Genomic DNA, 17,683 nt, shown 5'->3' with positions numbered 1-17,683 from the left:
CAGTTCCAAGTCCTGGGGACAGTCATGTAGCTCTCTGAACTCAGTATCTGTGTATATAAAGCTAGATAGCTATCTCACCTCGGGAGATTTTGCGACTCTCTTATGAAACATGAAGACGCTTTAAAAAGCAGAAAATGCCATAAAAATGTGAATAACGTTGATACAAACCAGAGACAAACATATAGATGTCACATCACACATTTCAGTAAGATTAGTGACCAACCTGGATGTAGAGTCATTCTAGGCATTGGCGACAGAACACAAGGGTCAAAGGAATAATCACCTTCGCCATGGAATTGAACATCTGCTGGGAATACTCTCTAAGTACCACAGGGATGGAGGTATGTGGTGTGAATTGCAAAACCCTTAATTAGGTTCATAATAGTTTCCTTGGGCAATGGGCAGTTTTGTACCAGGCCATTTGGGGACCAAGCTAAGAACAAAGGCGGCAGCCCCTGGCATCTTGAGAAAGATTTTTTACTGTTTCTTCTCCTTCCCATCTTTATTTATTCTAAGAGCAGAAAACAGGAATTGGAGAAGCCTACAGCGTCTTCTCTGGTTCTTGGCTTGCTAACCCTTTTCTGGGGTCTTAAACAAGTGAAGAGTGAGAGTAGCTTTGTATAGAATTTTGAGAAAGAAGCAGCACTGGAGGTGGCTCAGTCTCAGGGCGGCTGCATGAGGATTATATCCACTTAGTTGGTTGTAATCTGATTTGTCTCCAGCCCTGCCCTTCCTATAGGTCTTTGGGGGCCACCAGGGAAGACACCATCTTCTCTGTACTCTAGAACTCCCTGATTTGGTAGATAGTTATGATTTAGTGTCTTTGATAGCTTTCCTCTGGAAAATATCTCAGCACCTAATTTATGTTTCCTACTTTTACCTAATCCTCTTCTCTGCCATCATCTTAGAAAGCTAACAACAAATGAGAAGTTACAGCACCTATAATACATATATTTAGTAGACTCTGTTCGTTACCCAAGCTATGTCTGTTTCTCCTTCTTCCTTGCTAATAGATCCTATTTTGTATAAGTATCTACCCTGTGTCATTCAGGGGAAGTAGATCCCATTCCCGGGGGTAGATCCCACTTCGTCTGAGCCAATTCTGGTAATTCCATCCCCCTGCCAATGATTGGCTTAATAACAGACACAATTCTGGCCAGTGATACATGATGGGACATGTACCAAGGCACTTTTGAGAAGGAATCTGTCACTCCCAAGAATGAGATGAAGGAGGACACCTCCCTTTTGTCACATCTGGACACAAAGCCTGGAGCAGCCCCAGGCGCCATGCTCCAGCCTTAGAACGAAGCCAGACCTCTGGTTATGTGGAATAATGAATTGTCTTTTGTTTAAACTACTTATGTCAGGGTTTTTTTGTTCCAGCAACTAAAACCATCTAATATAATAATGAGAGTAACATAAAAAGCTTCTGTTCAAAAATTTCCGTCCAGAATCATCCATATCCAAGAAGTATACTTCCACCTCATTATAAAACCTTGACGGTGAAAATGTTTATGTGGCAGAAGTGAGTGACTTGGATGTACGAAGATTTCCCTCACAATCCCTTTAAACCACAAAGTGTGCAAATTTTATACAAAGATACCTGAGTTATACACCTAGGAACTTCTCAAGAGAAGCCTTGTTTTAAAAGGGTGTACTTCAGGTGTATAATATTTCACTTCCGAGAAAGTAGAAGCTAAGCCTTTGACTTCGTAACAAAGAAGAAGACAGGTCACTCACAGGAGCCACCAGCCCTTGCCTACTTATGAAGGGGAAACCGGATGGAGTCCCCATCACCGCCCATCTTGTGTGCTTCTCAGATAGTTACTTCCAGAACCCCAAGAGCCTATTATTCTAACCAGCCAACCCAAGGCTGTCATCTCATTGAAGATGAAAAGAACGTAAAACTTGAGGGTTTAATGCCCCCAAATATCACCAGAAATCCTGATTTTAAAACAAAGTAAAACTACTTTGTTTTAAGTCTCTGCCATAAGGAAGAACATCACCTTGGCTGCGTCTTAGCCGTGTCTTGGAAGGGGAGAGTTAGAAGTGGGCTATTTCTAGGGCTTTGGTGTCTTGGCTCAAGAGACACCACTTGGGTTGAGTCTTTCAAGGCAGGGAACTGACGGGGGAGATTTTGTGATAAAATAGTTTAGGAGCGATGGACACAGCAAAGCAAGCCTCCTGAGACAAGTCTTAATATGTAAACTCTTACCTGAGAGTAAGAGCTTGGCCAGGTGAACAGACAGTTGTCGCCAATAAAAGAGAATAGTGAAGTTGTTTACAGGTTTGTAGTATTATATTTCCCAGCAAAGTTTCCCTGTAGCAAACAACTTGGTCATGTTGACACAGCTGGTCTCAGTGTTGTCACAAAAGATCATATATCTCAGGGAGCAAGAGAGAAAGGTTTGAATTCAGAGGCAAAGGGAGAAACTGCACGTCTCCTGTTATGTTGCCCAATATTCCCCACTACATCCTGTCCAAAAAGTGGCCTTGTTTGGTTTGGTTTTTAAGGACAGTGACTTCTTAATGAGCTCGAACAGTACGCATGAGTTCATGCCAGGTGTTCTGTACCAAATCATGGCCATGCCTATGTGACCTTAGGCAAGTCGCAAATTCTCTGAGCCTTTATTTCCACAACTAGAAAAAATAAATAATACATTACAGAGTTGGTATGTGGATCAAACCACCTGACGCATGCAAAGTGAACTTAGCATGGTACCTGGAATTGCTCAATACATATATTGATTTCCTTTCTCTTTCTTCAAAGAACTTACAAAACTTTTGGAGGGGCAAGAATAACATAGTTGACAGGTTAATAGCAAAGTTTGAGACTGCATGAGACAACAAATGCCAAGTGGGTCAAGTAAGTGCTAGAGACAACAAGCTTTGGAGGCTGGGGTGTGTGGGTGTGGGGTGTCAGGACAAGGTCCACGGGGAGGCAAGCTTGAAGGTTCTTGGTATTCTTCTCTGATTCCTCCGTAGAAGAGTCCAAGAGAGCATTTGCTTCAGTCCCAAGACTCCAGAGTTGCAAGTACTACCCGTGTATGGTTGTGGGATACTCCACTTCCCCTCAGGAGTTCACATAGCCCAGACCTCCACATCTGAGCGCACCCTGATGCACTGTAGGTAATTCAGCTGTAAGTGGAGGGGTGAGAAAGTAAGATGCCCACTCTTTAACCCTCAACACAAGCTCTATCCTGAGCCATCACTGCCTGACCTCTCTGCTGGCAGGACTACGTCACATAAACAAGGACTCACGGAGATGCCCTTTGACTGTTCCTTTTGAAGCCATTGAACCCCGAGAAGGTACTCGACAGCCAGTCCCCCCATTCTGTCTCCTAATCTGGCTCCTCTAATTCCCCAGAACCAAAGATGCTCTCAGGCAGTAGGTATCCCTCGGCTAAAGGAGGGAGGCAGAGAGAGGGGAACTGAGACCCAGAGGCCAAAGGCTTCCAGCTTCAGACCTTTCTCCTCCCAAAAGGTCCATCCCCCACCTGAGGACCCAGCTTGTTATACCTGCACCAGGAAGCAAAGAGGTCGTTTGCTCTCTATGCCCAGGAGACATAGTGGCTCCACTTTCCCTTTATCTTTCTTTGAGTGTAAGGACACCTCCTTACAAACCTCCCTAGATGAAAACTCTAATTCAAAAAGATATGTGCACCCCAACGTTCATAGCAGCATTATTTATAATAGCGAAGACATGGAAACAACCTAAGTGGCTATCAACAGATGAATGGATAAAGAAGATGTGGCATATATATATACATATATATATATATATATATATATATATATATATATATATATATTTATAATGGAATACTACTCAGCCATAAAAAAGAATGAAAATTTTGCCATTTGCAGCAACATGGATGGACCTAGAGATTATCATACTAAGTGAAGTAAGTCAGATGGAGAAAGACAAATACCATATGATATCACTGATATATGTGGAATGTAAAAAAAAAAAGATATGAATGAACTTATTTACAAACAGAAATAGACTCACAGACATAGAAAACAAACTTATGGTTACCAAAGGGGAAAGGGGGGGAGGGATAAATTAGGAGTTTCAGATTAACAGATACACACTACTGTCTATAAAATAGATAACCAGCAAAGACGTACTGTATAGCACAGGGAACTATATTCAATATCTTGTGATAATCTATAATGGAAAATAATCTGAAAAAGAGTATATACATTTACATTTATGTGTGCGTGTGTGTGTGTGTATAACTGAATTACTTTGCTGTGTACACTTGAAACTAACACAATATTGTAAATCAACTGGACTTCAATTAAAAAGTAAAATAAAATAAAACTCCCTAAACTGTTGTGAGTCTGGGCTCCAGCTCAGGATCACTCCTACGGGACCTGGGCCTGAGTGATGTGATGCCCCAAACTGCAACTCCATCAGGGCCACTCTGACGTTTTGGCCAGCGTGGCACCCACGTCAGTCTAAAACTCCAGGAGAAACAGGCATTGCTGACCTCCCTCGTAGTTATAAACTGGACCGGAGGTAAGAGGCCTGCAATGGACTAGGAAGACCCAGACCCAGACCCACCAGAGTGATGGTCCAACTCTTAGCCTCTTACTCAGTTCAGTACAAATGCTTTTTCATTAAACTTCGTAGAGACATCTGCTAATTCAAAGGTGACTAGAGATCAGCCTTTTCTAGATACTTCTCATGGGGTGGAGGTAGCAGAGAGTAGAGCTCCGCGTTGGTAGAGAAGAAAGTAGGACACATGGTAGACTTGGAGGATGCCGAGTGCTGTCCCTAGAACCTTCCGTTTACACTTCAGAGTAACTTGGGAGGATAAATGTTATTAGCCCCACTGGAAGAGGCCATGGAGTAACTTGCCTAACATCACGCAGTTAATAAAGCACAGAGCCAAGATACAATGATTCACATCATTCCCAAAGTACTTTCTCCCACGCCTTATAGCTCAAACTTTAGTAATTTGAGCACCACTTCCCTGGTCTCACCATATACGTGTACATGTGTGCTATCACTTACTGGATATCCTTCTTCATATGGATCTCTTTTTAAACTTATATACATTCTATATTTATGTATTCAATTGTGTTTATGTTTAATATATGCAAAGACATTCTATTTAAGAGACATCGTAAAACCATTTATGGATCAATGATCAAAATAGAAGACAACTCTGAAGATAAAAATAATGAAAATGAGTGTCCCTCCCTCCCTCCCCACGGGTCTCCAGGAGAACATCACAAGTACCTGAATAAGGAAAGGACATCAGCACAGGTTTGGATGGAAGAGACCGGTCGTGGGAAACTGACTCCATTGCAGATTGACCTGTGGACCAGCTACTGTCAGCTGCCTGTTTTCATATATCCCATGAGCTAAGAGTGAGTTTTATAGTCTTCATGATTAAAAAACTGTAAATGGTTCCAAAGAAGAAGAGTGTTTTATAACATGTGAAAATTAAATGAAATCCACATGTCCGTGTCCATAAATAAAGGACACAGCCATGCCCATCTATTTACACACCATCCACGGCTGCTTTCACTCTGCTGCAGAATTATGTAACTGCCACACAGAGACCGTCCAACCTGCAAAACAGAAAGTTTTTACCATCTGCCCTTTTGTAGGAAGTTTGCTGACCTCTGGCCTTGGTGGCGGAGGACAGTGCTTTACAAGTGAGTCTGGTCTTTTGTCTTTTGAGCTTCAGGGCTCTTTTATTAGCTGTTATCCAAACCACTCGCTGTCACTTCAGGGGACCCCTCATGTAGAACGTTCAGGCTCCGGGTGCCCCAATTTATCCTGTGCCAGGAGATGGCCATGAATATGGCCCACGTGTCACCCCTTGAGTATGGATGATGATGATGGTGGTGATGGGGGTGATGATGCAGGGGAGGAAGAAGGAAATGGCAAAGAAAATGACAAGATAGCACAGAGGATTTGTGGATGTTGTGCTTGGTCTAGTAATGCACCTAGACCATCCCATCCCATCCCTATGAGAGAGATACTATTATTGGTCCCATTTCACAGATGAGAAAAACCAAGCCTGGAGCGGTGCAGTGTAGTAAATTGCACACGGCCACACAGGGGATGGTGGCTCAGTTATCAGTCAGCGTTCCAGCTCCTGAACCTGGATCGTACCTCTCTGTCAGATGGCTGCCTGCAGCACCTTCTGAGTCCCAGGAAGCCTTAAGATTCTTTGTTGCCGTCATGATTGATTTTGTTTTACCCAACAGCTTACTGACACCTGGGCAGGACCACAGCTGAAAAAGGTGATTCTCAGAAACATTATTAAAGTTAAGAAAAAGAAAAAGCCACAGAAAGTATCAGTCATTCACAAAGTATATTCCCAGAGTGATCCAATTTCCAAACCCAAAATCAAACACAGTAATAAATTCCCCACCTGTTGAACTCAGATGCCTGGGCAGATCTCAGAAATCTTCACGAGAGATCGAAGAATCTATCTATGCTTCAGGGCTTAACTTTAGATAAATGAATAGTGTTCTGTACTTATCAGTGAGTTTTAAAGCTCATTAAATGCTATTGTGGTTTAGAAAAGAAATTCATTTAAACAGATTATTGAATTTATATTATCTTTTTGTCATGAGGCTTCCTTTTCCCATCAATAGTTACTAGATTGGAATAACGGCCATCCCCGATATCCTCACATTGAAAAGTGATTGGGGACCTTGACTGCAACATTTAGCCCGACAATAGAACAAAATGTTTACAGCTGATTCTTGCCAAGCAGACTCGGGTATACGAGCACCGAATTCAGAGCCCTTCCACTTCCATGAGTCTTTCAAATCGAAGTACCCAGCTCTGTCTGTGTATATCCATGGGAAATGAATATGGACAAAATTTATTTTGAGTCCCATCCAGAAGCTTTTTCCAGAAACAGATTATATTTTTAGCCAACTATAAAGTGGGCACTGGCTAACATCAGCTCTGATTTCTAATAATGAGTAGCTGCCTCAAGCCACAGTGAGCGATGTGTCACCACGAGTGTGAGAAAAAGCTGGATGCAGCCATTCCCCAGGGTCGCCGCGGATGGGATTTCTACCTTGGGCAGGAGATGCTGATAACCTCAGAGGACCATTCTGATTCAAAATCTATTATTCTAAGATAAGGCCCAGGAGCATTTTTCTGAGACGATCCCAAAGAAAATGCAATAACTCCAGGCACACAGTGGCTCTTGTTCATCACTTACCTGTTTCTTCTGCCTGCCCGCCCCCTGCCCCCAACTTTCCATTAAGTTCATAAAGAGTAGATTTGGCTTCTGGGTTGCAATTTAATATGTGTGTAAAAGTGATATGAGGATCCTGCCCATCAACAGGGCTGTAGTCCAAGGAACAGGGCAGGCTTTATTAGTTCCTCATCAATTAAACAGGGAAAACCTTCAGGCTCCAAAATGAACTCTGTCTTGGGGGGCAACAGAGAGAGATCGTTTTGTCTAAGACAGCAGAAATCCACTGCGGACAATGGAAGCTCTGTTTCACATGGGGAAAGGGTGGGAGTCTCTTATCTGCCTTCAACAGCTTTTTTCAGTGAGGGAGAAAATCCCCTTGTAAAGGAGGGGGTGACAAACAAGGGACCCCGGGGGCTATCTCAACCCCCACGTCCTTCCACACCAAGATTCTGGCATGTCCCACTCTGTAGGAAGACTTTTCCCGTGAGACTCTTTTTGTGCAACAATGTTATGGGCAGCACACCTTCTAGATCCTGACACTTTGGTGCAGAAAGAGTGGAGAACGACAAGCCGTGACAGGTGTGTGTGCCCAGGGATGGGAGGGTCTGATGGATATTTGGTAATATTGTGATAGACAATGAAAGGCAGGGACTGTAAAGAGATAATGTTAGAAAATGAGGCTGATGGATGCCTGGTCGTGGAGGGTCTTGTGTGCCAGGTGAGATGCTCCTGCAGGTTACAGAGCCAATAAGGGTTTTGAGAAGGGGAGTGATGGAGACGTAGATCTGTCAATCACCGCCTGGGGGGATGCACTTGGATGGCCCACAGGCTTCAAAAGCCAAGGGAAGAAGCTTTGACTGGAGATATTAATGTGGGTATCATCAGGGTGTAAGTGATTGATAAGGACATGGGAGGTATGAGATCACCCAAAGGAATAGAATGTATAAGGGGTGTGGACAAAACTTGGAACCTATGAATGAGGTAAGAAAGCAACAACAACCACATGGCACAGGAGCAACCAGGGAAGTCAGGAGAGCAGAGGGGCTCAGGAGCCAAGACAGATGCCATCCAAGCACCACAGAGCGTCACCCTCCTCCCATCCAAGCACCACAGAGCGCCACCCTCCTCCCATCCCAGCACCACTGAGCGCCACCCTCCTCCCATCCCAGCACCACAGAGCGCCACCCTCCTCCCATCCCAGCACCACAGAGCGCCACCCTCCTCCCATCCCAGCACCACAGAGCGCCACCCTCCTCCCATCCCAGCACCACAGAGCGCCACCCTCCTCCCATCCAAGCACCACAGAGCGCCACCCTCCTCCCATCCCAGCACCACAGAGCTCCACCCTCCTCCCATCCAAGCACCACAGAGCGCCACCCTCCTCCCATCCCAGCACCACAGAGCGCCACCCTCCTCCCATCCAAGCACCACAGAGCTCCACCCTCCTCCCATCCAAGCACCACAGAGCGCCACCCTCCTCCCATCCCAGCACCACAGAGCCCCACCCTCCTCCCATCCCAGCACCACAGAGCGCCACCCTCCTCCCATCCAAGCACCACAGAGCTCCACCCTCCTCCCATCCAAGCACCACAGAGCCCCACCCTCCTCCCATCCAAGCACCACAGAGCGCCACCCTCCTCCCATCCCAGCACCACAGAGCACCACCCTCCTCCCATCCAAGCACCACAGAGCTCCACCCTCCGCCCATCCCAGCACCACTGAGCTCCACCCTCCTCCCATCCAAGCACCACAGAGCGCCACCCTCCTCCCAGCCAAGCACCGCAGAGCGCCACCCTCCTCCCATCCAAGCACCGCAGAGCGCCACCCTCCTCCCATCCAAGCACCGCAGAGCGCCACCCTCCTCCCATCCAAGCACCGCAGAGCTCCACCCTCCTCCCATCCAAGCACCGCAGAGCGCCACCCTCCTCCCATCCAAGCACCGCAGAGCTCCACCCTCCTCCCATCCAAGCACCACAGAGCGCCACCCTCCTCCCATCCAAGCACCGCTTCCTCTTTGGGGACAAGGGTGAGAGGGTGCAGGGATCCAGTAAACCGGAGTTGAGGGTAACCACTCCTCAGAGATCAAGTGCATTCTTGGTACTAAAGGGGAGAGCAATGATGTAGAGACTTGCATTGTCAAGAGGACGTGGCCCTGGCCTAGGGGCAGGAATGTTGAGCCTGACCTGACCCTGACCCTGGGACTTTCAGAAGGTCACTTTTCTCCTCCTGGGCTCCATTGTCTCAACTGGAAATTCAGGGGCTCGACTGATCGATCTGCTTTCTGCTCTCAACTCAAACAAGCTCCATTTCTACAAGGAGATGAAATTGTCAGTCGTCTCCCCAGCCCACCTGGACCAATCATCATCATCCTCCCCAGTTGCCAGAAATATCAAAATTGAATGAAGGGGGCTTCCTTGGTGGCACAGTCGTTAGGAATCCGCCTGCCAATGCAGGGGACACGGGTTCGAGCTCTGGTCTGGGAAGATCCCACATGCCGTGGAGCAACTAAGCCCGTGCGCCGCAACTACTGAGCCCACATGCCATAACTACTGAAGCCCGTGTGCTACCACTACTGAAGCCCGTGCGCCTAGAGCCCGTGCTCTGCAACAAGAGAAGCCACCGCAATGAGAAGCCTGCGCACCACAACGAAGAGTAGCCCCCACTCGCCGCAACTAGAGAAAGCCCGCGTGCAGAAACGAAGACCCAACGTAGCCAAAAATAAAAATAATAAATAATAAATAAATAATTTTTAAAAAAACACCAAAAACATAAAATCTGGAAAAAAGCTGAACACCTATATACCCACTGCAGACTTTACAATTAGTATTTTGAAAAAAAAAAAAAAAAAAAGAACCTCAGTAAAAATGACTTAGAGTCTTCAATTAATCCTTTTCTTAGTAAAATTGGAGGGAGATAAACAACCTTAGTAATCGTTACGGATAATATCCGGACTATGGGTGTGTCATTGGCAATGATATTATAACCATTCCTGGAGTATTACAATGGGCTGGTCATTGTCAAGGGCACTTTCAAATATTGTGCTGCTCTGCCCGAGCGCACTGCAGTGTAGATGTGATGAGTCCCACTTCACAGAACATAAACTGAGACTCAGAGAGGATATATGATGCTTTATAACACCAAATACAGAAAAATTTAAAGAAAAAAATGTCCCGTAGTCAAATCAGTACTGTTATTTTAATCACTTTTTCTGCACTTGTATTATTAAAATTTTAACAAAATGAAATACTCCATCTAGTATTTTGTGCCCTGCTTTTACACCACATCTTCCCACCATTAAATATTCTTGGAGAAAATCATTTTTAAGGAATGAACTGTTTTCCATCCTTTTTTTAAAAAAACATCTTTATTGGAGTATAATTGCTTTACAATGGTGTGTTAGTTTCTGCTTTATAACAAAGTGAATCAGCTATACATACACATATATCCCCATATCTCCTCCCTCTTGCGTCTCCCTCCCACCCTCCCTATCCCACCCCTCTAGGTGGTCACAAAGCACCGAGCTGATCTCCCTGTGCTATGCGGCTGCTTCCCAGTAGCTATCTGTTTTACATTTGGTAGTATATATAAGTCCATGCCACTCTCTCACTTCGTCCCAGCTTCCCCTTCCCCTTCCCCGTGTCCTCAAGTCCATTTTCTACGTCTGCGTCTTTATTTTCCATTCTTAAGTTGGGCCATCAGTTATTTAACCAACCCCCTATTGTGGGATTTTTAGGTAGCCTCTAATATTTTTTCTATTACACTACTGGCTGAGATGAATATTCTTGAAGTCTTGTACATAAATTTGGCTTTCACCTTAGGATAAGATCCTAAAAGCAAAATTACTGGCTCAAAGTGTATGAACATTTTAAGGCTGTTGATACACAAATTGCCAAATTACCCTCCAGAAGGTACGCACCGATTTCCATCCCCATCAGCAGCAACAGATGAAAATGGCCTTTTCCTTACATCCTTAGCAGCAAATTTTGTGCATTCTTAAAACTTTCTACCAATTAGATGAGCAAAAAAGAAATAGATTTATAACTTGCATTTCTTTGTTAGGTAGTGAAGTTGAACATCTTTCCATATTTATTGGGGTAAGCTTCTGCTCTATGGTGAATGCCCTGTCGCATCTTTTGCCCGTGGATCTATCACTGTGTTGGGAGATGCTGGGATGCAGAACCTTCTTCGGTGCCTGGTGTGGTTCTGCTCCTGCAGACACAGAGTCCTCTCTCAGGGGAAGATGGCTGCTCCTTAGCACTGAGAAAAGCCAGCACCCCTACAGCATGCCATGGGCCTGGAAGTGATGTCTCAGTGGCTCTGGAGGAATTACATTCAGGTCCCTGGATTTAGCAACTCACCAGCAACCAGAACTGGTACTTCAGGACTAAATGACTCTGCAGTGTATCAGTTCTCATGAACTTGACCTTCTTCCCACCTTTTCACCCAGTGACTGAATCAGGCCAAGCTGCGGTGGAGACACAGCTTCGTCTCTCTTCTCCCGGGAGTGGGACTGAAAAGCCAGTACAGAGCAGATCATCCCTGCACACACTCGCTGGGTGACCCAGGGGCACAGCAGGAGGAAAGAAGGGTGATCATCCTCACCCTTCTTGGAGGGTGGCGCCACGTTCCAAAAACAGATGCAGTAAGCACGAACCACACAACAACCCAGATGAACTTGAACTCAGCAGTTGGAATGAATACCCCCTCCTTTCTGCAAGTCACTGCTCACCCTGTGCCTCTCTTCATTGGTGAGTGGTTCCTTCTGGCTTGAAATCACTACTGGTGACTTACCACTGCTGGTGCTTTACATTGTTGTTTCCCCCACGAGAATGTCAAGTTCAGGGCATCCAGTTCCTCCGCGTGAAACCCTTTGTAGTTGCTATGGGTGAACGGATGAGTGAGTGATAAATGAACAAAACAATTTTTCCCTAGCACTTCCATGCTGTTTCTAAATGACAGATTTCCACAGCTCCCTCCCCCATACAACCACAGACTCTTTGAAGACATTTCTCTCTCTCCCCACATGCCTGGCACACAGGGGGGATAAATGCAAATCGAGGGAATCAATGAACCAAACCTTATCTGGACCACAATAACGCCTACTTGAGCCCATCTTTCTTTCTTTTTTTTGATGTTTTAGTTTAAATTTTATTTCCTGTCCCCAAACATCCATTAAGCGCCCAGGAGAAGGAAAAGGGGATGTGACTAGCAATAGAGAGAAATGTTCTTCACAACAATGGCCATGGCAAGCTTAGGCACTTTTGGTGAAATCTCTCTGGGAAGTACTGGCAGAGGAATAAAAGGCAAACTGACACAGAAGTATTGCTTGGTGTGCATTTCCAGGCTCTGCCTTCTTTCTCATCTCTTGGTGGCAGGCGGAGGCAGAGGAGAAAAGGTTAAACTTTTTTATAAACCGGCAGAATAACCTTATCAGATCCTCTCACTATCTCTGCATAGGTTCTAGTCTCTGCAGCATTATATAAGCTTTGCCCAAAGTAATGAACAGTTGAAAGTCAAATGTAATACTTCACCAAACAACTTAAAAATGCTTGCACACCGGAAAGGATTAAGCTGCAGAGAACACAAATGGACCCAGAGCAACCTTTGCCAGAAGAGAATATTGTGCTAAATGTACAGCCATAGCTCTTTTCCATATGAAGAAGCAGTCAGAAGGATAAAAGAACTTGGTCAAAATCACACAAGTAAGTAGGACAGAATCTGGTCTGTCTGTCCCAAGGGTTGTGTTCTTTAACCACCAGGCTAGCTTTTCTCGAATCTGATTCATGCATAGAATAACTCTACCCCTCTGTTTGCCTTGAATATTCCCTGTTTATACGTATGCCTGCTGCAGTTTTTCACATTGCCCACTTTGACTCCCAAAAGCAACCGAGAATACACAATAATTTGGTCACTCTATCCATGGACCACTGTGGTGGGACTGCCCAGGAAGCTTATTAAAAGTGCAGCTTCCTGAGCCCTACTCCAGATCTAGATAAGTTTTCTGAGGGTTGGCTCAAGAATCCAGGTACAAGTCTTTTGAAGTGGTTTTGTGGAACCCCCCAGGTGAGTCTCTCGCTCTCTTAAGTTAATAAGCCATTTATTCTGCCTCCCGCAGATGCCCAGCCAGGTCCTGTTAAGGTAGGAGTCCCCGCACCACATCAGAGGGATACTCCCAGCCAAGTCATCTCTGGAGCCTTGGAGAATCTGGATGGTCTTGTGCTGGCCCACCTGCCATGACAAACCTCCTCCAGAGCATTCCCCTTCCCATTTTACCTTCTACCACTCCCAAAGGCAGTCTGCTCCAATGAGGCCTGACTTCGTCTGTCCTGACGTGCACCCGCTGATTCAAGCAGTTTAGGAATACAAGGTGCTGTGGTTCTCAACCAGGGGGGCCCAACCTCTAAAATAGTAGTCCAAGCAGTGTCTACCTCCTGGGCACATCCCCTCTGCCACTGCCCCAGTAAACGAATGTCCCATCCTTACTTTTTCAAGGTCGGCAACAGGGAGTCCCCTCCTAAAGAAGGTTCTCTCGCATTGCCACACTCTCAAAGGCTGCCCCCAGTGTGCTTCCTTCCTGTGGGCCTGATCAGGCTAAGGGCAGAGTTGTCTCTTTCCTTCTCTGAGTCGGACAAAATCGTCTTAGTAACACCTCTTCACAGTGGTGACCATGTGTTTCACGGGGGCTGCTGCTGAGCCTTTATCTCATCCTTTCATGGTGGAGAGAGGGAGGATTATAATGATTTTTACTTCTAGGGGAGAGGGGAGTGTAATGATTATGTTGTCATTTTGTATTATGTCCTTTGGTCATGAACTTGTTTTGAATTTCATATGAAAATGGGCCCACCATTCCCACTTTGTGAGGTCATTCAGCACCCTCATTTTGCACCTTTAACATCTCTCTCAGTATCACTTGGAAATGTTTGAAATGGCATGAGCTTGTCCTCACATTCCTATCAGCTGTAAATCCGGAGCCCCAGCATGAACCTAACCATTGAGCAGAACACCTCTCCACTACCTGTGTAACACTGGGTAGGCCCCTTCACCTCTTGCTTTTCTTCAGTCCTCAGTTGTGAAAATGTGAGGGTTCTATGAATTTATATTTGGGGCAGGACAAGGTCGAGGAGAGTGTGTCTTTGCTTTTATTCTTCCAAACTGGAATGTCTTCCCTCTCTTCCCCATGGGTCCAAATCTCCCTTGTCCTTCAGGCCCACTGCCAAGGAGCCTTCCCTGATTCCCCAGTCCACACAAATCTCTGCCTCTTAGGGTCAGTGCCATACAACCTAGCTGTCTCTTACGTTAATCTTGCCTCTCAAGCCAATCTCAGAATGTGGGTCTCTCTTGCCCTCCTGAGGCCCCTGGGGCTGTGCCAGCCCACTGGCACGCCCCACGTGGTGTGTCTGCTAGACTAGGGCATGGGTGGGGAGGCCCAGGTGTGAGGGGCCAGGCAGAGTACCTCTGCCCTCCCCCTGCTCTCCTCCACAAAACACTTTTAGAGCCAGTGTCCCTTCTCTAGGGACTCATAGAGGTGATGGGCCAAGGCTGTGTTTTGGATGTCAAGTAGATTAAAGGTCTTCAGCCAGAAACTGGGAGAGACATGAGAGGGAAATTCTGGCAGGAGGCTGTGTACAGCGGAAGTGACTGATCAGTTCTGATTTTCTTTGCAGCAGCAGTTCCTTTGGCCACACCAGCAAAGGTGGAAGCAGAGAAGCCAGTCCCCAGACGTGCTCCCAAGAGAAAGCACGCTCCGGAAGAGTCAGACGAAGACCTGGGTTGCCTCAGACCCAAAATCTGGCGATGGGAGCATGGTACCAGGAGGTAGACCCCACAGAATCTTGCTGGCTTAGCCATTCTGAAGAGAGGGCCATGGTGTAACTGCCTAAGGCAGCGAATGCCTCTTCCTGCAGTGACCCACCCCGTCCCCCCACTGCCCACTGCCACAGATCACAACCTGCGTCGTTCTGTGTGAGGCTTCCTCAGCCAGGAGCCTCCTTCCACACTAAATGGCCATTAGCAAGGAGCCTCAGAAACTGACGTTTGAAATGAGAGTCTGCCCTGAACATCCCAGGGCTGAAGCTGGCCTGGAGGAAAACGTGACGTTCCTCTGCTCAATCCTCAGGGGCCCCTTTGTCAGCTGAAGACAGAAAAGTCTGCACTCTGCGAGCCGAGGAGGATGCAGGAGCAGAGACAGGGTGCAGAGAAGCCTTAGCAGTCTACCACATGGGCTCCTGCTCTGAGCCATTGTCAGCGGCCACCACCACAAACCAGGGGGGAGCTGGGTTTTTTGAACCTGAAAGCAGCAATCTGTGGCTTCCCAAAGAGCCTCCTGCCTGGGGTCTCAGGAGGCAGGATAGAGAGACCCAGGAAGACCTGCTCCCTGAAGCAAGAACAGGATGGAGAGTCAAGCAGCACGCACCCTGCCCCGAGGTTCACATGCTCCTTTATTCCCAGCCCTTTCTGTCCCCAGGGGGGTCCCTTACTGCTCAATAAAATGTTTTTCTGTAACAGATTTCTAGGGTCGCCAGTGCTCACACTTAGGTCACTACCCCTGTGCTAGGCACTCCTGCTACCCAGGAAAGCTTCCAAAGGTGGAACAGCTCCAGGGGGTGCCAGGGATCAGAGCAAAACCTTGAGAGGCTGGGGATGGAGTTTGGGCACAGTCCCTAAAGCATCTCAGTGGTTGAGCTTCTGTGAGAAGGCACATCCCCTCTAGGTGTGTGTGTGTGTGTGTGTGTGTGTGTATGTGTGTTGGGGAGAGGGGTTCCCCAGAGGAGGCAGCTAGGGGGAGGGCCTGAGGCTGGAAATGGGGAATGGCGTGCGGCCTCTGAGCAAGCACAGGCACTTAGCCCTTGAGGTTTCTGGGAAAGCTAGAGCCACAAGGGCCACGAGATAAGGCAAGTGAGGCAGCAGAACCCAGGTGCCAGGTCTTTCCTCAGAACCTATACTTGTCCACGAGGCCAGGCCTTCCATGCTGAGGTAGGAGGGATCCTGGTCAGAAGGTCGGCCAGCAGCCCTGGGAGGAAGGTTGCTGCGATGGGGGCTCTGCTGCCATGGAAATGACTTCATTTCCTTCCACTCAAATAGCCTACTGACTGGGTTCCTGCTCTGTTGAGGAAAAGGGTCGTTGACTCTCCCCAGAAGGTGTTCAGTTCACATCCCAAAAGTCCCTCTCTTCAGGCCCTGGGGAGGTGTAGCAGCTCCTGAGGGCGCTCTTTCCTGAGGCTGGCTGACAGAAGTGGGGGGGGGGGTTCCTGAGAGTTCCCGGGTGCTGGTTGAAGTCCCCAGAGAATGGTCATGCAGGCTGGGGAGTCAAGTAGGTGGAGAGAGAAGGTCGGGGGCAGAGGGCCCCTTGCTGAATCCAGAGCTCACAAGGTTACCCCCCCCATTTCCAGAAACTCTCTCTTCCCCCACACCAGCCCACATGGCCCCGTACCGGGACACCGGGAGCCCAGAGCACCTGTGGCCGCAGAGACGCTCGCACGCAGCCCTCGGAGTGCGCGGGGCCGGCTGCAGGCAGATGGGGACAAGGTGTGCTCCCGGGAGGCCTGGGGCTGAAGGTGGCCCTCTGAGAGAAGCAGCCCAGCTTGGCCAGGAAGGTGAGAGGCGGGGGAGAGCAACCTAGGGCGCCCCCTCGGAGCAGCGGGAGTGGGAAGAGGCGCAGGGGTGGAGGGAACCCGCGACGGGAGGCGAGTGGGCTCTCAGCAGAGGCCAGCTTAGCCCGCGGGAGCTGCCTCTGCGCAGGGGGCGGGAGGGCAGTGCCGCCCCGGGGCTGCCGGACTTCTCGGATCGCGGCTCTCCGCACATGGCTCGCAGGGCCCTGTGACTCTGTATCCCCTCCCTCACCCCGCCCCCCTCGCGAGGCCGCGCCGCTGGGTGGCCTGTGTCGACGGGCAGAACCCCATCGCCCGCCCCTCTCAGACCCGCCTCTGCCCACCTGCCTGGCCCTGCGCAGCTTGCGGCCCGGGGGCCTCGAAGGTCCCCGCGCGCTCCGCCAGCGGCCTCTGCTGCGTCTGCTGCTGCTGCTGTGTCTGCTGCTGCGGCCGGGAACCCGCGTCCAGACCACGCCGGGCACCTCCAGCACCCCAAGTCCGCGGGAGCGCACGCGGGCCCTGAGGCGGGACTTCCCGCTTGTGGACGGGGGGCTGCAGTGTGTGCGGGCTGGTGGGGGCCGGTGGGGGCCTAGCCTGGCCCTGGGCAGGGGAGGAGGTCCGGAGCATGCAGAGCTAGTGGGGAGGCTCCCTCACACCACCCCTGGATGTCCTCTCCATCATCTATGGATGCCCTTCCCCTTCTCTGTCATCCCCTCCCTGGTGGGAAGCCCTCAGCCCAGGCCTCAGCTGCTCCTAGTATAGTCTGTGTGACAGTGTGAGGTGGGGGACCCCCCGGCTGGCCCAGGCCAGGCAATGTGTCCTGCCTGATCCCAAGACCTAAGGAGCCCACCCATTTGCCTTGACCTCCCTCCAGCCACAACGACATGCCCCTGGTCCTGAGGCAGTTTTACC

Source organism: Eschrichtius robustus, chromosome 21 (genome assembly GCF_028021215.1).
Source record: "Eschrichtius robustus isolate mEscRob2 chromosome 21, mEscRob2.pri, whole genome shotgun sequence".
In the NCBI taxonomy this organism is placed as follows: domain Eukaryota; kingdom Metazoa; phylum Chordata; class Mammalia; order Artiodactyla; family Eschrichtiidae; genus Eschrichtius; species Eschrichtius robustus.
Note: the sequence above shows the minus strand (reverse complement) of the source record.